This window comes from Callospermophilus lateralis, chromosome 1 (assembly GCF_048772815.1).
Source record: "Callospermophilus lateralis isolate mCalLat2 chromosome 1, mCalLat2.hap1, whole genome shotgun sequence".
NCBI lineage: Eukaryota > Metazoa > Chordata > Mammalia > Rodentia > Sciuridae > Callospermophilus > Callospermophilus lateralis.
In genome coordinates, this window is record NC_135305.1 from 103,905,771 (window position 1) to 103,928,286 (window position 22,516).

Sequence of the window (22,516 nt, forward strand, 5' to 3'; positions counted from 1 at the left end):
AACCTTGGCAAGTTTGTGCCAGTTTTTATATAAAATTACTTAATTTAGTGGAACTTTATTGGATGAATACAAGAGTTTTAAGAAAATATTGCTTTGTGAAATCAGCTGAGTTGCATTTACTTTCATGAACATTCATTTCTTGTATACACAATTTTTTCCTTCTACTCAACTTGATCCTTCACAATTCAGCATATTCCAACAAAGTCACTAACCTGAGTAAAATATTTCAGTGGTTTTTCAGCGATCTTAACAATAATAACAAAACTCTTTTTGAAAGCACTTAAAATTTACCATATCATGCCTGTGTACAAAGGGGGAGAGGAAGGTGCTGAGGATGAGGCTCAGTAGAAAAGTCCTTGCCTGGCATGCATGAGATAGGAAGGGAAGAGAAGGCAAGGAGAGGAGGGGAGGGGAGGCCAATGGAAGGGAAGGGAAGAGAAAGGAAGGGAATGGAAGGGGTAACAATAGAGTTTAAATCCCATGCCTAGAAAATGAAGGATTTGTCTGATTGAGTGACATATGTCCATGAATGCAGTGAGGCCATATCTGGTCATGCGAAGTAGCTGGTCAAGATACGAGGTTTGAGAGGAAGGATAAAGCCTCAACACCTAACAGGTCTTTCCTCACTTCACAGGTGATCTGGAGACTAGTCTGTCTGGAGAGGAGATGGAAATTAAGATGAATGAATCCAGGTATAACAGGAGATGCTTTTGGAGAGAGGGCTGTCACTACTGAGTGTGGACTTTTTTCTACAAAATATATATGTTTGAGTAAGAGAATGGGCTGTATATTGATGATGATTAATCAAGGAGGAGTAGAAAGAAGAGATTAAGGAGAAATCTAATAGAAATGGGCATTTTTTAAAACATTAAAAGTATCTCTAGAGGTTCAGAAAATCAAGATAATCCATTTGCATTCAAAAGACTGAGTCTCAAGTTCCAATCACATGATTTGGTATAGAAATTAACTATCAGATAGAAACACTTTCCTCCAGGCTTGTGAACGAAAGTACTTTGAAAACAAGTAGATTTGGAAATGTTTTATAAATTTTCAAGTCATTAATAAGAAAGCAATTTTTTTTCATTCAAGGTACCAAATTAGTAGGCTCTTGATCCTCCCCGCCACCTAGATTTCCCTGTCCTATATTCCTTTATTCTATAAAGAAATAAATTCTTGCCATTCATCTTCCAACATTTTCCATAAGCAAAGGCTGCCTCTGTATGCCTTCATAATCTGCCTTTAATAGCTGTCTCTGCTGATGCTTGGAGTAAATAGCGATACTCTCTGGATGACAAAACTGTTTTTCACCATTTGTATCACACAATTATTATGAGTTCAGATGATTTGTTGTGCATAGACTATTCATTAAGGTATCCCCCAACTATCTGAATTTTTTAGTATGAAACAAATAACCTTCTTATGGCTTAATAAAATCAACCCATCATGCTCTTGCAGCTGATTTCCCAGTGTTATCAGGTTATCTGTAAAAGCAATTCCCTTACAGATATTACTGAGAGTCCTGACCTTGAATTCCATAAGAGACTACAGGGCAACGCTTCTATGTTATTGCCTGAAGCTAATTTATTCATTAAATTAAGGTAGGGCCATTTGGTCAGCTCTCCATTACTCCCAGATGCTTCCAACCCCTTCCCTTGCAGCCAGGTTCTTGACGCCACGCTGGCTCATGATCATTCAAGTTCTTGACTTTGGTTCATGAATATGAATCACTTTTGACTCTTCCAGCTCTCCTGATGCTCTCTCATCAAATAATTCACTAACATTGTCCTATTTCTCTCTTCAAAATCACTCCAAAACTTTCTTTTTCATTCATGTCCCTATCAGATTCTGAGAACATTTAGAATATATTGAAGAGAATAATGATTCACTGTAATATATATCATCACTGATTTCAAGTGGAGTTCAACACAGATTCATGTTCGATCCTCACAGCAACCTTGAGGAGAAAAGATTACAATTACCCCTTTTTCAGAGATCAGGGGTAACAAAATTGAGAGGAAGTTCAAAGAAAATGATGTTCATTCAGAAAATCTGACTTCAGAGGAGGCATTTTTTCACTTTTCATTGCTAGACAAAATGAACTTACAAGCTCTGCTGTTGCTTGTATTTTTCCAATTCAAATTGTGTGTGTAAGTGGGTACACGCATACATATATAAGTATATATATATATGTGTGTGTGTGTGTGTGTGTGTGTGTGTGTGTATAATACCTTCAATTTTTAATTTGAGAATATATACACCAGACTCATATTACATCTAGCTAGATATCATTACAAATTACAGATGTGGTGAGGTTTTGTATAGTAAATAAATTTTTTTATTAGAGCGTTTTCATTATACACAGTACTTGGGTTAATTTTGACAAAATCATACATGCAAGGAATTTGATTTCAATCCCCATCCCTCTTTTCCTCCCCTTTTCCATCCCCCATTCTCCATCCTCTACTCTAATAAACTTCCTTTCTTCTAAATATACTTACAGGTGAAATTCCCTTCGGCACCTATATATGTACATAATTTATAAACATAACATTCAAATATATTCATATATATAAAACATGATTTTTTAAAATCATTCCACATTTCCTCCCTCCACATTACCCATCCCTCATCCCCACTTCTCCATCTCTTCCTCCTACTCCACTATCTTTCCTATATCTTTATGATATCCAATCCCCCCGACCCTTTCCCTTATTTTGCTGTAGCTTCCATATACGAAAGAAGATCTTTGACCCTTGACTTTCTGAGTCTGGTTTATTTCATCCATTCACCAGCAAATGTCATTACTCATTTTTTCTTTATGGCCAAGTAAAACTCCATTTGTATATACACCACATTTTCCTTATTTGTTCATTTATTGATGGGCATTACAAATGCAATCTTTAGACCACTGTAGAAATGCTGTCTGCAAAGACTGTGGAATGTATTCCTCTTTCTTATTTTTTAACACCCTTAGATGGGCATACCCTAATGTGTGACTCATCTTATATTCAACAGCTGTTTCTTTGTGCTTCTCTTCTCAATTGTGACAAAGAATGCATACACTCTTTCTCTTATGTGATGTGATGAATGGCTTTACAGTATGTGGAAACTGTTGCAGTCTCTAATGTAGAACTACTTAGATTTTTTGACAAGTACTTCTAGATCCAATGACTTACTACAAATGGAATGCAGTGTGGACATCCTAAGGTAGACATGATTCCCATAGGCAGCACTGTGAAAAGCTTTTCAAAAAAAAATGCTATTCTATAGATGAATTTCTAATCCACCTATTGAATTAAGATCATTATTATAATATTGTATGGTTTTCTCAATAATTTATGGTTAGAAAAAAAACTGCATTATTGAAGGAAATGGGGCATCTTAGAAACCAGTGGCAAATTCCTACCCATAGTTTTTTATTTTGAAAAGCATATAACACTCACAAGCCCTCACTGAGAGGTGACAGCAAGCTCATCAGCAAGTTAGCATCTGTGAAAAGTGTTTCTATCACACTGCTACAGATACAGGCCTGGAGATGAACCAGCTCTCCAGTGATCAGACATATAGAATTCAGGGCTCTGCTATCTACAGTGTGCCAAGTGTCATTTTCCTCTTATCTGGAAAAGAATCAGCACTTCTGTTATTGCCTGCAGTATTGTAGCATGAATGGTATTATTATTGCTCATGATATCCTACATTATACATGGATAAGTAGGCATAGAATCTTGAGGCAGTATCCAGAAAAATATTCTAAATAGCCCTGCTAGATAACTCAGTCTAAAACTAAACATACACAATAAAGATGACCAAAGCCATGGCATTCAAGTAATGACCAATACTCAGACTTCCCATACCACTCCAGATCCACAGGGAAGCACAGTCAAATCCACTGTGACCGTAGAAGCCAGGCTCCTGGGACACTTTCCATATTTCTATCAGTTAAGGAAATGGATATAACTCACAATCCTTTTCTTAAGATGGACATAAATTATTTGTATCATTACATATAACAATATTAGATAAAAAGCAAGAATAATAGCTATCATTTACTTAACAAAAACAATATGCCTTAGGTGTTATATTGCCAATGTTTTTAGTTGTCATTTATTTAACAACCAAAGCAAACCTGTGATATCCATATGATATTATATATGAAAAGGATATAGGTTTGAATTCACAAATTTTTTGCCTTCAGCTCACTTGAAAATTAATTATCAACTGTTATCTTCATAGTTTGGTGATATATTTAACTTTAAATATTGTTGGTACATCCCTGTCCACAGTCACATCATAATCATCCTTATAGCTTAAATAATGTTTAAAAAATGGGTCAAAAACACACAATATTCAGTGTTTCATGTGGTCACTTTACTGTGTTCAAGTGATCAAGAGTTAGCAATGAGGGCTGGGGATATTGGCTCAAGCGGTAACTCGTTTACCTAGAATGCACGGGGTGCTGGGTTCCATCCTCAGCACCACATAAAAATAAAATAAAGATGTTGTATCCACCAAAAACTAATAAATAAATAAATAAATATTAAAAATTCTCTCTCTCTTTAAAAAATTTTTTAAAAAAGAGTTAGCAATGAAAGGGCCATTTTCAGAAATATGTTCATAGCTAAAGGAGTAAACAAGGGATGGGGAGGCTTCAGACAGGACCAAAAGAGGAGAGCACTAAATAACTGTGGAACTGATCTCATCCTGGGGCTATACTCAGGAAACAGGCTTCAATCTCCAAGTTCACCCAACAGAAGAAACTCTGTCACTCCTTAGGTTTACGGAAACATCACCACCACCAATCAACACACATACACACACAAAAGTGGAGTTCAAAATTCCACACTTCCCTGTGACTGCCAGTTACACTGGACTTCATCCATGTGCAGGCCCTGGCCCTTAGAAGTCAGGTCTGCTTTTATGAACTCATTTTTTCATTTGGTCCTGCCACCTGAATGTTCTCCAGTGTAGTGAGAAAACAACAACATAAACCTTCACTGAGAGAGAAAGAAAAATACAGGGAAAGAAATACAAAGGAATGCATGGACTTATCAATGGGACACCACAGTTATTCATTTCTCATCAGGATCAACAGAAAGACACAGAGATATTTAGTGTAACCATCAATTTTAATGAAGACCTACACAGTGAAGAGGCGATCAAACAATAGGAAAGTATTTTTTCTCAAATAAACAGTTAATCCACAACCTGCTATTTCTCTTTAATCCAAATCTTAACAACAGCTTTCTATTTCTTGTCAGCTCTAATGCAATGCTTTAGAAATATAGATTAATAAAATTTCAAGAATAAAGGGGAAAATGTACAGAAGAAATGGAACATGTTTCATTCCGATTGATGTAATGACATTCCCATGCATTCCCTTTGTCTCTGAGACCTGCACCCATTTGTTGAATCACATCCTTTAATCTCAAAGTAGGGGTACATGCCAGACTCAGATCACATAGAATGAGGAGGGAAAAGTGATTCACGACTCCAGAACTGGTCTGGCACTGCAAAACAAGATGATTATATAGGCCAGATGGATTAAACATGTAAATGCTGTACTTAAACATAATGGTATTTAGATTAGGTATTTAAGGAATTTTCAGAGAATGATAGGGGAAAGTATCTTGCATACAAATGTAAAATCTTTATAATAAAATGTTATGTACTGTCATGTTCACCAAGAGATAAAAACAAAAATAGATAAATAATAATAATTCAGGAATGTGTAAGTAAAAATATGCCAAAATAGGATAGAAATAATGGCCTGGAGGGTTTAATTGATAAAATACTTAGCTCTTGAAGAAGCATGGACAGCTGTTCAAACATTTACAGGGGGGATTTTCATGCCTTTGATAACATCTGAAACAATAAACTTATAGGAGGAATTTTGGGGCTCATGTCTTCAGAGGTTTCTGTCCATGTCTAATTGGCTCCATGGCTTATGGATCTGTAGTGAGGCAGGACATTACCGTGAGCACGTGGTAGAGCAATACTGATCACCTTATGGTGTCTGAGGAGCAAAGGGAGACCGGGAAGGAAGGCACACCCCCAGTGACCTACTTCCTCCAACTGGCTCTACACCTTAAGGTTCACACCACCTCCCAGTAACCCACTGAGCTATCAGTGCATTAATGGGTAGATCTATAGATAAAATCAGAGCCCTCATAATCAATCATCACCCAGAGGCCTCACCTCTGAATATTTTTACACTGGGGACAAAGTCTTCATTACATGAGCCTTGGGGGGATATTTTAGATCCAAACCGTAACAAATACTTTAAACCTTAAATTAAAATATAGTGTGGATGAATTAAAAATTTTATCTGTAAAAATAACTAAAACAGCTATATAAAATATGGTAAGTGAATAATCTTGTTTATGTAATATCTTTTGTAGTTTTTTAATGGGAAAAATCTCCTGAAGCACAGTTCTAGGCTTGGGGAGTACCCTAACAGCATATGATGACTTGAATCTATGGAAGCCTTCATAATCTACCCTTACCTCGGATTGGAATAACATGCCAACACTAATTTAAAACCACATAATATATCAGAGAGCTTTCTTTTTCTTTCTTTCTTTCCTTTTCCTTCCTTCCTTCCTCCCTCCCTCCCTTCTTTCCTTTTTACCCTTGCTTCCTTTCTTTCTTTTTTCTTTATATCTTTCTTTTATTTTCCTTTAAAAAAAGAATTATGTAAAGCCCTTACTTGTGATGACACCCTAAATTAAAAAGGTAGATGGTGAGACTAAATACCCTGGGGGAGATTCAGTATTGTTAAGAAATATTATTTTCTTAAATTGATGCACAGATTTGAAGCAATTGCAAAGAACATCTTAGGATTTTGTGGGCCCCATGCAATCTGAATTTAAAATAATTTGAGAGAGGAAACAAACCTGACAAAGGAAGTGAAGTCTGTCTTCCACCTGACCCCAAGTGAATCTGAGAGAAAAGAGACTATGTCTGAAGCTCTTCTCACCAACTGAGGGCTGGGTGACATCCCAAGGTCTTGGCAGACTCATTTTCTCATCTTTAATTGGGTGCTAACTTCCTGTAGTAATTGAAGATTTAAGTAAGATAGGGCATGTAAGATTTTATCATGCCAATTAACATAGAGTAAATCTCAATGAAGGGTTACTATTGTCCTTCAACCTCATCTACTTGCTGTTAAATAGGGCCCCGTTTAACCAATCTCACAGTTAATATGCCAAGACATAAGGCCAGCCACTACCTGGCAACTAGTCCGCTCTTTGCAACATGTCCATCAAAGAGGTGTAAAGAATGCAGTAAATTGCCTCAATAAACTACAAGGATTAATGTGTCTTCAGAGTGCTAACCTCCTACCTGGAGAATAGCTGACATATTGCCCAGGATAAATTCATCAACAGAGTTGTCAGCATCCAAGCAAAGGACCAAACTGAGCCATTCTTGTTTGTCACATATTTCTTGTATTTTCTTCTATGAATCTATGTCTCTATATGTTTCAACAGGAAAATCCCTTTAAATGAGTTTCAGATGATTCAACCTGATTCTGATAATTCTGATCATTTGCCTGCCACCTAAAATGAGGAGACTGTTTGTCTTGTTTTTAACTTCATCCAATCCAAAGTAGAAATGTAAACAAAGAAATTTCTTTTATTCTCTTCATTTTTAACCATTTTACAAGGCAATTATTGTGGGCCATAGTATTTTCTTACTACTTATTTTTGCTATCTTGCTCTATTTTATGATGTTCATTTGGAATGTCTTGCTTCTATATAATATAAATATTCTTTGTGTATTATGTTACTTAAATATATTTCTGAACTGCAAGGCATCCATTTGTATGAATTATTGAGTTTTTATGATAATATTTAATGTGTAGTTTAATAATGGGAGACATAAAAAATTGAGCAAGTTTTTCATAAATATGGAATAGGTCTGCACTTATTCAAACTCTTTTGTTGCAAAATTAGCCTATAAATTCCTACAAAAGCCATGTCTTTACCCCTCATTAAGTTTGCAAATATTATGAGTCAATGTCTTTATTTGTACCAATTTGAATTTTATACAACATTCCTTGCTTTTCAGGGGGATAAAAAGAGGTTAAAAACTCCAAGAATCAGAAGATGATACAGAAAAGTCTTATGGATGAGTGATTCAAATTTCTTGCAGGTAATATTTGCTAATATTTGAGTGTTTTACATATGAAGAGCAATGTGATAAGCACTTTATACGAAGGACTTCATGAAAACTTTGTAAAACTCTGTGGCACATAGAGTAATATTTTTAGAATTTGCAACCTCATAAGGAAATAGTAACACAGTGAATAAAAGCACTTTTTACATAATTCAATTAGTGTCAAGATAAATCACAACATATAGAATATGACTTGATTACCTTTTCAGCATAATTTCTTGTTGACATGAAATATGTGTGGTATCAACTAACACATTTTCAGAATCCATAGAAAACAAATGAAGTTATTGAGTACACCCAGAATTTAATAATATTTGAGGCCTCATATCTGAATGCTTTTTATTATATCTTAAGTGCATTTAAACTCTATTAATTTTTGACTAGGTGGCAAGTAATCATATTATTATCTCTATTTTGCATAGGAACAAAACTAAGTTACAGAGGAATTAAGTAACCTGCCCAAGGCTGCCCACCTTCTTGGAGCACTGCAAGTGATTCCTTGCAGGCAGTCTTCTCCAAGAGCCTTTTGTGTAACCTCACCTGTAGCATTAGCAGAAATACCAGGGAAAGGCAATGCTACCCACAATTCTTCGGTTGATCTTTCAGGCCAAAGAGATTGATTGCATGCTGAAAGGTAAGATAATATTAGGAAAAAAAAAATTCTCAGCTGATCTGGGGTAGAAGTTTTATTAAGAAAACACCAGCTTTCTTAAAATGGGCTTCTGCCCCAGAGCGCTAAAGACTACTTCTTAGGAGAAGGAGAGAACTTGCTACTAAAATGGCCAAGAGGGGGCAGGAGGTATTTGATGAAGAGCAGAAATCAGGAATAAGGGATAAAATGAAGGAGACAGGCAAACTCATTGAAGAGATTATAGGAAGTGTGGCTTCTTTTATTCTGGAAAAGAAGTGGTGGAAATCAGCAGCCAGGTAATATGAAAACAAGCAATTACCATCATGTCACTTAGCAACAGAAATATGTTCTGAGAAATGCATCATTAGGCGATTTCATGGTTGTGTGAACATCAGAGGGTACTTACATAAACTTGGTAAGCAAAATCTTGAAAGGTTTGCTATTTTTCAAACAGTACTGCTCCATTTTTTCTGGCATAGCAATTTAGGAAGGCAGCTTGGAAGAGGAACTGGGTCATCTGTAACACCTTATTGTCCCTGTAGCACTGGAAGAATGTGCTTAGTGACGCGCTTGAAGGCCCTGGGGCTCTCACTGTGCCTGATCACAGGGGGTTTCAATTTGTAGCCTGCAACATTGCCCCAAAGCAACACTGTTACCCTGTTCTATAAAACCTTGAAAACTGTCATTGACTTGACCTATTTTTGAGTGAATGGTTTTGCAGGCACAAGTTTCCAAGGAGTTTCCACCCATATTCAAGATATGCTATAGAAAGTAACTTTCCTCCACAATCAGCTTATCTAGAATTTCTAAAAATTCTTCAATTGCCTTCATATCAGCACCTGCAGACCCACCACTTACTTTCACATTATATAATTGTTAAGGATTCTTGAGTTGTTGAAACCACTCAGAGCTACCAGGAATTTCAACATTGCAGGTGGGTGGTTTATTTATTTCTGAAATAAACTTACTTTTGGCTTTTGTCATGATCACCATGCTCTGCTACACTTTATGTGACTAGCAGCTCATCAAGATTGTTATCATAGCATCAACACCCATAATGCATTGCATAGTGATGTCACAATAGCTATGACATCATTTGGTAATAGAAACCAGCTCTTTCCAGCTCTTCTATAAACATATGAGTACACTGTCTTATATATAGTTTCTAACTCACTGAAGCATCAGGATGTGGAGCATGACTGTGTAGTTAATTAACGCGGCTTTCCATAGGATTTCTCCTAGACAACAAGTAATGTTCACTACCTTCACTAATCACACACTGTGCAGCAGATACTGTGCTAATTGCTTCATATTCAAAGTCACCAGCTAACACATGCTGCAATGTGGACTTCAAAACGTGCTCTGATGGCTCTCTGCTTGCTCCTAGGGATACCAGTTAGTGAGCTGGTATGTCTCAGCACTTCATTGGAATGCTCCATGTTAGCTTCAGGAAAACATGGTAGGAAGTGATATCAACCTCTTATGGATGGGGAAACTGAAACTCAAGTCAATAACTTCCCCTGCTCCAGCATGAAATGCAGCCAAGTTGAAGGGGATGTGTTTTGTCTACAAGGCCTCATGTGTACCAGATGCCATGGGAGCTCCAGGTGGATGGGAGCAACTCACTAGAGTTTGTGTCATTGAGTTTAAGCTTGCTGTTTAGCAAGGTGTCTTACTCAATTTTTTTTTCTTGAAGTTGTGAACTGGGTAAGAATGCAGAAAACAGGATTTACCCTATTGGGTCAGGCTAAAATATAGTGGATCCCAACTAAAGAAACTGGTATCAGTCATTGTTCAACTATCCAGAGAAGTGATTCTAAAGAGTTCATGCATCACAGGTACTTGGAAGGCTTGTTGAAACACAAAATAATGCCTGAGCCCCAGAAACCCTGGTATTTCAGGTGGGGAATTTTAGGTGGGGCATAAGCCCAACACAAGCCCCAGTTTATGTCAGTGTAACTTGTCCAGCCTTGAGCAATAACACTGCTCTTCTCAGCATGAATGTGTTCTGCCCCAACCAACATGACAATTTGATGTGAACTGTGATTTTGAAAGCTTACCATTTCAATTTGTGAATAATAAGAGCATGCCTTATAAAAGCAAAGAGCTCATATTTTTAATCAATATAATTTGAACTCAAATACTGTACCAAAACATGGTAAATGTGATCCAATCGTAAACAAATAAATGAATAAAATTATAATTTCTAACTTCATATATCCATATTTTTTTCTAATAGGTATTTTGCTTTTGTTCTTGTCATAGTGCTCAAAATAGTTCACTGTAGAATCTAACTCAGGCTCAGAAAATAACAATTATTTGTTATTAAATAACTGTCAAAACAGGTAATGATATCTAATGCTGAGTGTAATGTCCAGAATGAAAAGGAAATTCATAACTTAGAAAGTATGCATCAGGCTGAGTGCTATGGTGCACACCCATAATCCCAGCAGATCCAGAGGCTGAGACAGGAGAATTGTGAGTTAAAAGACAGCCTCAGCAACTCAGTGAGACCTTGTCCATAAAGGAAATACAAAATAGGGCTAGGGATGTGGTTCAGTGGTCAAGTGGCCCTAAATTTAATCCCTGGTACCACACCTTCCCAAAAAAATTATGCATTGGCAGAAAGCTGACCATACTTGCAGATAATGATAAAGCCAGTCAATGTAGGACCACAAACCATAGAAGCACAAGGGAAAACCAAGCATCCCTATCAGGGAAGGCTTTGGCACCATGAAGACAGAAAATACCCATAGCAGACATCACTTAAAGGTAAAAACAAAAGGCAGATGTTTAAAGCTACCAGTAGAGAGAGGTATTTTGCTAAAATAATAATAATATAGTTAACATTGTGTCAAATGATTTTCCATTGCTCTGTTTAGTTTGAGATACTGTGTTCAGTTATGAGTAAAAATTCATGAGTGAGACTGAGCTAAAGTTTTTCTCTTATTTGATTGGTTTTGATATGTGCAAAGTATATGCTGATCTCAGAAAACTACTTGAGAACTGCTTCTTGTTCCTGGTTTTCTATTTCTAGAAATGTTTGCTTCAGTTGGGTTACTGTTAATGTAAGAGTCTGGTTCAGTTTACCAGAACCATTCCCTGACATATCCTACAACATCACACTGTGCCCTTCCACCCTCACCCCATTTCACTTCAGTGCTGTGCAACACTGTCCAAGATACCTCCACACAGTGCAGGTCCACGCCAAACCAATACCCTTCCAGCAAGTCCTAGAGCAACTTTGTAGATTAACACTGGATATGAACTTGCTTAATTTAGTGGAAGGTATACACAAAAAGAAATCTTCAGTAAATAACTTACTTCTGAAATGTCCAGCATTTTTCCTTTGAGATTAGGGATGAAACACAGATATCCATTATCACCATTGTATTTCAGGTACTAGCCACAGCAGCAAGAAAGATCATCATGTAAACTTTACATAAAGTGGAAATAATTAAATGTAGCACTTATTCATAGATAACCGATAATCATTTTGGAATTAATATGTGAGTTGAGCAAAGTTGTATGATACAAAATTAATATACAAACAATTGAATTTATATAGCTAGACAATATTTGGAAATAAATTTAAAACATATTGTTTATAAAAACATAAGTACATTCTTCATCTAGAATAAATTTAAAGAAAGTTGTGAAAGATCTGTACTCAATTTTCATTGAACAAATTGATAAACTAAAAGCAATACATATCAGAACATTAGTAGGTCTATATTTGTGGAACAGATGAGTTAGTTCAACATTTACATGTAAATGCAAAAGACCAAGAAAAGCCTAGACAATCCTGATGAACAAGAAAACGTTACAGGAACTTACGTTAGTTTATACAAAGATGTTTATTACTGTATAATAAAAACGTTAGTTTGAATCACATGATTAACAGATACACCTAATAAATACAATGTGCTGGCCTGAAACAGACTCAAATATGGATCCATGTCCATGATTAGGACAGCTCTTTAGAGTAGGGATAGTAGAGGAGGTTCTTTACAACAAATTGTGATGGATCTACAGATATCAATGTGTAAGAAAATGAACTTGACCTATATGTCACATTACACAGGAAAATTAATTTCAGGTTTCTTTGGAAATATACACTGTAAAAGTAAGAGGATTCAGCTTAGAAATACAGCAAATGAATAATTTGCAAGATGTTGAGTACATTTTGAAAACAAAACCACAATATGTGAACAGTAAAAAAATTAGTTATTACATTTTATTAAAATAAAAAGTTCTTCAAGAAATATTAGTAAGTAGGGAAAAGTTAAAACTATTGAGAAGGAGCAGTTATTTCTAATAAGCATAATCAATTACTTCCAAGTTATTGTGCCACCTGATTTTCTCAAAAGTAAACACTATTCGGTCACACTAACCATTTAAAAAATCTTTTATGACCTTGGGTTAAGCAACTAGTTTTTACACAACCACAAAACATAACCACAGAAGAAAAAGTAATATATGAATTTTATCAAAATTGACAATTTTCCTGTTCAAATACATTATTAAAACAAGAAAAAGTTAAGCCCCAGAAAAGGAGAAAATATTTGCCATGTATATAAAAGATTTAAAAAAATCTTACAGTTTTATAATTCTAATAAAATATGAGCAAAAGTTTTGAAGAAATACATTACCAAATGAGTGAATTCTCAATACGCATATAAAAATTTAAACTTTGTAACCCATAAAAGATACAGATTAAATGATAGATCCCCCTGCACTCTCAGTAATATGACTATATTGAAAAGACTGGAAATATTATACATTGGTGAAGATGTGGAAAAATCTTCTTTTATTGCCTCTTTGCTGGTATAGTAGTATGGCTACTTTCAAATGCAGTTTGACAATTTTTAAATATTTAAACAAATACTTAAAATATGCTCAAGCCATTCTGCTCCTAGGTATATATTCAAGAAGTGTGAAAACATAAAAAACAAAATTTTATTTGTAATGGCCATAAACTGAAAGTAATCTAAACAACATCTCTATATTAGATTATTATGTAAATATATTAGATATATTTATATATGCATAGATTTATATACATATAATGTATATATACATATATACATATTATTAGCCAGTAATCTCTTTATACAAAGAGCAATGAATAGTATTTACAAAATTTACCAATGTTGTTTCAATACTGTATACCATCATGCATAATCATTAGAATGTACTGTTACAGTTTAGATGTGAGGGGTCTTCCAAAAGTTCATGCGTTAGTCAATGCAAGAAAGTTTAAATTGGATTATGAAGGCCTTAACCTAATCAGTGCAATAATCCACTTGAATGGATTAACTGGGTAGTAACTGGTTGGTAACCAGATTTGGTGTGGCTAGTGGAGTTGGGTCACTGGGGTGTGCCTTTGGGGTATATATTTTGTCCCTGGTGAGTAGTCTCTCTGCTTCCTTATTGTGAATGTCCTGAGCTGCTTTCTTCGACTTCATACTTCCGCCCTGATGTTATGCCTCATCTTAGGCCTGAGACCTCTGAAATCATGTGCCCCCAAATAAACTTTTTCTCCTTAATTCACAATAGCTAGACTGTGGAACCAACCCAGATGCCCTTCAATAGATGAATGGATAAAAAAAATGTGGCATTTATACACCATGGAGTATTACGCAGCACTAAAAAATGACAAAATCATGGAATTTGCAGGGAAATAGATGGCATTAGAGCAAATTATGCTAAGTGAAGCTAGCCAATCCTTAAAAAACAAATGCCAAATGTCTTCTTTGATATAATGAGAGCAACTAAGAACAGAGCAGGGAGGAAGAGCAGGAAGAAAAGATTAACATTAAACAGAGACATGAGGTGGGAGGGAAAGGGAGAGAAAAGGGAAATTGCATGAAAATGGAAGGAGACCCTCAATGTTATACAAAATTACATATAAGAGGTTGTGAGGGAAATGGGAAAATAAACGAGGAGAGAAATGAATTACAGTAGATGGGATAGAGAGAGAAGATGGGAGGGGAGGGGAGGGGGGATAGTAGAGGATAGGAAAGGTAGCAGAATACAACAGTTACTAATAGGGTATTATGTAAAATTGTGGATGTGTAACCAATGTGATTCTGCAATCTGTATTTGGGGTAAAAATGGGAGTTCATAACCCACTTGAATCTAATGTATGAAATATGATATGTCAAGAGCTTTGTAATATTTTGAACAACCAATAAAAAAAAAAGAAAAAAAAATTGTTTTTGTCAGGTCTTTTGGTCACAGCACTAAGAAAGCTGACTAAAACAGCGACAAAATCGAATACTACTTAACAATGAAAATGAACAAACTAGGGATACAAGCCCCATGGATGAATTTAAAAAACATTATGCAGAGATAAAGGAGCAAACAAAAGAATACACATTGATTGCTCTCGTGTACAATATGAAAACCAGCAAATCAGTTGCAGCTTTCCATAAAACAGAGCTGTGATAATTGGGGGCTGGTTTGGTGGGTACTGACTGGGAAGGGACGCAGGAAAATTTTTGTAATGCTGAAATCATTCTGCCTCTTGACAGTAGTACTACTTAAAATTCCTTAAAATTCATTGACCTGTGTATCTACTTAAAATAGGTTATTTTAAATAGAATATTCTTGTTGTACATAATTATACCACCATAGGGTTACTGAACAAAATCAAAATATATAGAAGTAACAAGTTGTGAAAGAAAGAAGTTTAAGAAAGTAGAGATGATGACTTGTTTTTCCCTAATATTCCATTGGTTCCCCTGCACCACACTTACTTGAAGACTACTACCCATCATCATGGCTTTCTGCGGGGGGGACCTGACATTCTGTCTGATTCATCTTGATGAGTACCCCTCCCCTAAACAATCTGTACCCTAACCTTCAATTTCCCTTTCCTGGGATGACACCACTATCTACTCCCCTATGATTTCATACATCTTAGATTCTCAGGGTTCCTTTCTTTTATCCCTTCGCAGACCCCCAAATTGGATCATCATATTCTTTGTGACATATTTGGTTTAACAGAGTTTATTTAACATTTGACTACACCATTTCTTCTTTGACACCAGACTTGTGAGATGGTTACTAGGTCATAACTTCTACTCCTTTCCCATATTTATGAAGTGATTACCATTGTTTCATGGGAGAATAAAAGAAAGAACTTCCAAATTATGGCAACTTAGCAGGGAAAAAAGTTATCATAAGGAATTTATCATTTACAATATGAATCTATAGAGTTCTGTACTTTGCTTGTTATAGATGTGAATTAAAGAATGCACTTAGACAAAATGACAGAGGCTACCTTATCCACTGAATATTACAGAAGGCTTTTGCTCTTTCTAATGTTTCCATAGAAACAGATACAACACCAGCAAAGGTGATGTCAGGTCCTTTAATGCAATTTTCCATCACTAGTGATTTTTTAAAAATCAGATTTTACTTTATCCTGTTCAAGATCATTATCAACTGTTTGAAGTTAACCGGTGCCCTCACTTTCATAGATGCCAAGGTATAGCTCATTAAAATGCAGGCTTGGTGTGAAGCCATTGCTTTAGAATAATACTTCTTGATTCTCTGGTTTCAGTGTCATCTGACTCACAATTCTAACATGCTCCTAGGTTGTTAATAAGAATCCTATATAGAAACTGGAAGAGACAAAAATATCCCAGTAATATTGAACTTAATATTCCATGTACTTGAGAGACACTTATTAACCCACAATGCCCAAAGATTTGACATAACATAGATAGACAGTAGTTTCCTAATACCATGTCTTGGGAAAAACCAGGTCTGTCACTCTTTCATCTTTTTCTGTTGCCTTTATCTCGTTAAGAAATGCAAGATCTCCCTTTATTACAAGGCTGCTACATTTATATTTATTTATTTATTTATTTATTTATTTGGCCCCAAGAGAAATGTCTGCTTCTTTCAGCTAAACAGATACTTTAGCCCTGGAATGTGAAAAATTTAATGGTATGTGTGTTCTGGGCATATGCCTGCCCATGTCTTATGTGAAATTCTGCAATGAGGGACTTGGTGAGTTCTCACTCTGAACAGTACCAGTGCAGAGAGGAGGGGATACTGAGGTTATGGTGGTTTCTCCTTCAGAGAGAAGTGGGGATATAACCCAAGTGGACAGAAAGTAAAGGGAAGGATGATCCATGCTGGAGCCAAGATCTCTAAAGCTGAAATATCTATATCTATATATCTATATATCTGCTGATTTCAACATTACTCAATGTATACATGTGTCAAAACATATATATGATACCCCATAAATGTGTATAATTTTTATATTTTATGTATCATTTAAAAACCAAAATCCAATTTAATTTTGAAAAGAATTGCATTTCTAACATATTGAGTCTGGTCAATTATTCCTGCATTAGTCTTAAACTACAACAGTTATTCCATTTTAGTCCCGTTGGGGGGATGAAATCTAAACCCTGAAGAAAGGAATTCCAATAATGCCCCCGCTCCGTGAAGACCCTTTCTATAAGCACTCAGACTTATATCAGAGGTCACCACAGCACCCATGGTCCTTCAGGAGCCCACTCATCTCAAGAGCTTCTGCATCAGGAGATCTCTACACTAGGGACTAACACCACGGTTTCTGAAATACCCCAGCTGTTTCAGAAAGGCTCCCATTTCTATGGTCATGGCCACCTAATGTTGCTCTGATGTCAGCCAGAAAAAAGCATATTTGGATGAGTATTTAAGAAGTTCTGTTTTTTTCACACAGTATTTTGTTTTTCTGTTTGGATTCTTAAAACTGGTATGTGGCATGATTTACCTTACATACACTCCAGAGAAATCTCATGAGCCTGACCAGGAGATGGGTACAGTCTCCCTAGATTGACATCTTCAGTGTTTCCACTCCCTGTATGACAGAATCTGCCAGCCACCTAAAAGGTCACTCCATGACAATCACAGGAATTAAAAATAAAGTTGAAAGCATTGGCCACACTGAGGTTAAATAAAGAACATATAAAGAATTTTTTTTTGTGTGGATCTTTCAACTCTCCAACTGACTCTGGACTCCAAAAATAATAAAATTCTAGGGAGTAGGTTTTTTAAAATGACCTCTTTAGTTATCAGTCTTCTCTCTAGAATGAAAAAAATAAAAGATGTAAGTTGATACATTTACCTACTGTGCTTGTCAAATATTAAAACACTCCAACTCTGAAAGTGACAAAGGGAAGTCCCTGATAGAAAACTTATGCACACATATCCCTAGGCTTTAGCTCAGACCACAAAATGACTCGGATCACCCAAAAGCACCCATAGCTTCAGGAAACATGAACTGTATACTACAGTTATTTCCAAAAGCAATGTTTCCAAGGCTACCTTTCAGACATAAGGCAGAAAAAATTCTTGCTTAAGTGAATATACTTCAGTAACAGAAAACTTATAACTACCCTCTTGCTTCCTCCTAGGTCTAGTAAGGCTTCCCAAAACAGCAGAAGTGGGGAGGATGTGGGGGAAAAGGTATACTCATACATTGCTGGTGGAAATGCAAATTGGCGCAAGTACTATGAAAAGCAGTATGAAGATTCTTCAGAAAATTGGAAATGGAATCACCATTTGACTCAGTTATCCCACTCCTTGGTTTATACCCAAAGGACTTAAAATTAGCATACTACAGTGATGAGACCACATCAATGTTTATATCAACTCAATTCACAGTAGCTAAACTATGTAACCAACTTAAGTGCCCTTCAATAGATGAATGGATAAAGAAAATGTGGTATATATATTCAATGGAATATTACTTAGCTTTAAAGAGTAATAAAATTTATGGCATTTGCTGGTAAATGGAGTTGAAGAATATCATGCTAAACAAAATAAGCCAATCCCAAAAAAGCCAAAGGTCGAATGTTTTCTCTGATATGGGGATGCTAAGTCACTGTAAGGAGGCAAGAGCACTAGAGAAGAATATAGTTACTTTAGATTAAGTAGAGGAGAGTAAAGCGGGGGAATATGGGGATAGGAAGAACAGTAGAATGAAACAGACAATATTACCTTCTGTACATATATGACTGCATGATTGATGTGATTATACAACATGTACAATCAGAAAAATGAGAAATTATACCCCGTTTATGTATAATCTATCAAAGTACATAAACACATTCTTTCATAATAATAACTAATTAAAACAGATAAAAATTTAAAAATCCAGAAGAAATCATCTCAAAAGGATTGACGTGCTCAAAGTTAGTAACTTAACATAAAACTTTGCACTTACATATTGCTTTTCAAAACCTGTGTGTTTCCAAATGGTGTTGTTTGTGTGTCTGAACATGTGTGAACCGCTGTGTTGAGATTTGGTTCTGATACCATACAATTCAAAGTATACAATTTTCTTACTTTTGGTATTTACACAGTCATCTATTCACTATGGAAATCTACCTCTATTATATTTCTTACCTGAAATAGAAAACCAGAACCCCATCCCTCTCTTGCTATCCCTCCCAACCCCAGTCTAAACAATGATCTGCTTTGTCTATAGATTTACCTATTCTGAGCAATCTACATGACTGGAATTATGCAATGTATGTACGTATGTGTCTAGCTGCTTTCAAAAAATAATTAAAACAAAAAAGACTGAAAGATAAGGATCTGATTTCATTCTGTATATGGATATTCAGTTTTCCTAGCATCATTTATTTAAAAAAAAAAGGTTTTCTTTTCTCCAACGTATTTGGCACTTTTATCTAATATCAGATAACTGTATCAATGCAGGTTTGTCCCCTTGTCTTCTTTTCTATTCCTTGGTATTTATGTCTGTTTTGGTGCCAATACCTTGCTGTTTTTGTCACTATAGCTCTACAGTATAATTTGAGATCCCATATTATGATGCCTTCAGAATAACTCTTCTTGTTCAGGATTGCTTTGGCTGCGTGGGGTCCTTTATTCTTCCAAATTAATTTTAGGACTAATTTTTCTAGTTCTGTGAAAAATGTCATCATTATTTTGATGGGGATTGCATTGAATCTGCATAACACTTTTTTTTAGTATGACCATTTTGACATTATTAATTCTGCCTACTCAAGAATATGGGAAGTCTTTCCATCTTCTAAAGTCTTCTTCAAATTGTTTTCTTCAATGCTCTAGTTTTAATTATAGAAGTCTTCCACTTCCTTTGTTACATTAAGTGCAAAATATTTTGGGAGTGGGGAAGTGGTTATTGCGAATGGGATCATTTTACTTATTTCCTTCTCTATAGATTCATTATTGGAGTATAGAAAAACATTATGATTGATTTATATATGTTGATCTTGTATCTGGCTACTTTATTAAATTTGTTTATCAGCTCTAGTTCTGGTGGAGTTTTTGGATCTTTTAGATATAGGATGATGTCTTCAGCACACAGATAATTTTTTAATATTATCTTTTTTAAACATTTTTTGTTTATTCTAATTTGTTATATATGACAATAAAATGCATTACAATTTACATTACACATATAGAACACAATTTTTCATATATCTGATTGTACACAAAGTAGAGTCACACCATTTATGCCTTCATACGTGTACTTAGGATAATGATACCCATCTCATTCCACCATCTTTCCTACCCCCATGCCCCCTCCCTTCTCCTCCCACCCTTTTTCCCTATCTAGTGTTTGTCTAATCCTCCAATGCTCCTCTCCCACTCCATTACGTATCAGCATGCTTATATTAGAGAAAATATTCAGCATTTGTTTTTTGGGGGGATTGGCTAACTTCACTTAGCATTATATTCTCCAAATACACCCATTTTCCTGAAAATGTCATGATTTTATTCTCTTTTAATGATGAATAATATTCCAATAGCACACAGATAATTTGACGTCTTCCTTTCTTATTTGTATTCCTTCAATTTCCTTCTCTTGCCTGATTTCTCTAGCTAAAGTTGAATAGGAGTGATAAGAATGTACATACTTGTCTTGTTTCTGTTTTAGAAGAAATCCTATCAGTTTTTGTTCAAATAATTTTTATGGATAAATAATATTCCATTGAATGGATAGATTATTTTTGTTGTATACTCATCGGTAAATAGAGAAGAGGTTGTTTCTATTTATTTGGCTATTACGAAAAGGACTGATGTGAAGTTTTACTTACAAGGTTTCATGTGAATGTATATTTTCATTCTTTCTTAAAGAGATATTTAGAAATAGAATTTGTGGGTCACGTGGTAATTTTATTTTTAGTTCTTTGTCTCATGAGAAACTTCAGGACTATTTTTTAAAATGGTTGCACAAATTTACATTTCTACAAGTAGTTCAAGTTTCTCTACATTTTCATCGACTCTTGTGATTATCTGTCTTTTTGATTATAGTCATCCTAGTAAATGTGAAGAGGTATCTCACTGTGAGTTTGATTTGCCTTTCTCTAATGGCTAACAAGGTTGAGTCTCTTCTGCGTTTTTTTCATTTGGGTGTGTTTTATGGAGAAGTAGCTATTTAGATCCTTGCCAGTTTTTAATTTAGTTATTTACTATTTATTAGCTGAGTTGTAAGGATTTATTGTATATTAAGGATGCATATTCTTTACAACCCATAACATACTCTCCTATCTTTGGGACTGTCTTTTCACCTTCTCGATGGTATTATTTTTAAGCCAATAGTCTTTAATTTTGACTAAGTCCAATTTATATATATTCTCTTTGATCACTTATGTTTTTGCTATTAAATATGATAAAAGTTTACCAAATATAAAGTCAGGAACATAGAGCCATATTTTTGTCTATGAATTTTATAATTTTAGTGCTAACATTTAGGGCTTTAATCCACTTTAAGTCAATTTTTTGTTTGTGTATGACACTTGCTTTGAACTTCATTTGTTTTCAGGTTTCTATTCAGTTGTTCTAATGCCATTTGGTGAAGACTATTCTTTCACCAATGAATGATACTGATACCTTTGTGATAATCCATTGACCATAAATTTAAATTCTTTTCTTTAAGCTCTTAAATATATTCCATTGATCTGAACACTTACCCCTGTCCTGGTACCATGTTGTTTTTGGTACTGTAACTTTGTAGTAAATTTGGAAATGGAGAAGTGTGCATTCTCCAACTTTTTACTTTCTTTCAAGAACACTTTAGAGGTGTGACTAGAATAGAAAATCCTGGACCCTTCTTCCCCCAATAAGCACGTTATTCAGCAATAATTCTTAGATGCATTCCTTTTATGAGAAAGCCAGAACCTAATTAAAAGGTTTCTGCACCCCAAAAGAAAAGAAAAACAGACTAAAATAAAGGCTAAAGACAGTTCTTCAGGTTCCAATTAAAGGCACAAACAGCAACATGATAACCTAAGAAGTAGACAAATAATTGGTAAATGCAAACATTTAGAAAATACAGACTCCCGAATTATTATCATCTTGGTGGTGAAATCACTCTGAATGCTAGTATAAAAGTTAAAATAGAAAATTATTAGGAATAACTATGATTTTAAAATATATTAAATTAATACATTAAAATTCTGAAAATAACAAAGTGGGAAGTGAGTTAAATTGTAGCCTTTTTTGCATGTAGTTGAACTTATTATCAACTTATGTTTTCTTAACTATAAAATATTTTATATCAAACTTGAAGTAACCTCCAAAAATGCTTATGGAAATAACACAAAAGAAAAAGAGGAGAAAAAATCAAAACTTATTAGTACCAAAAATAAATAAATAAAGCCATAAAGGATTACAGATAAAAGAACTACAAGATTAGCATTATGTAGAGAT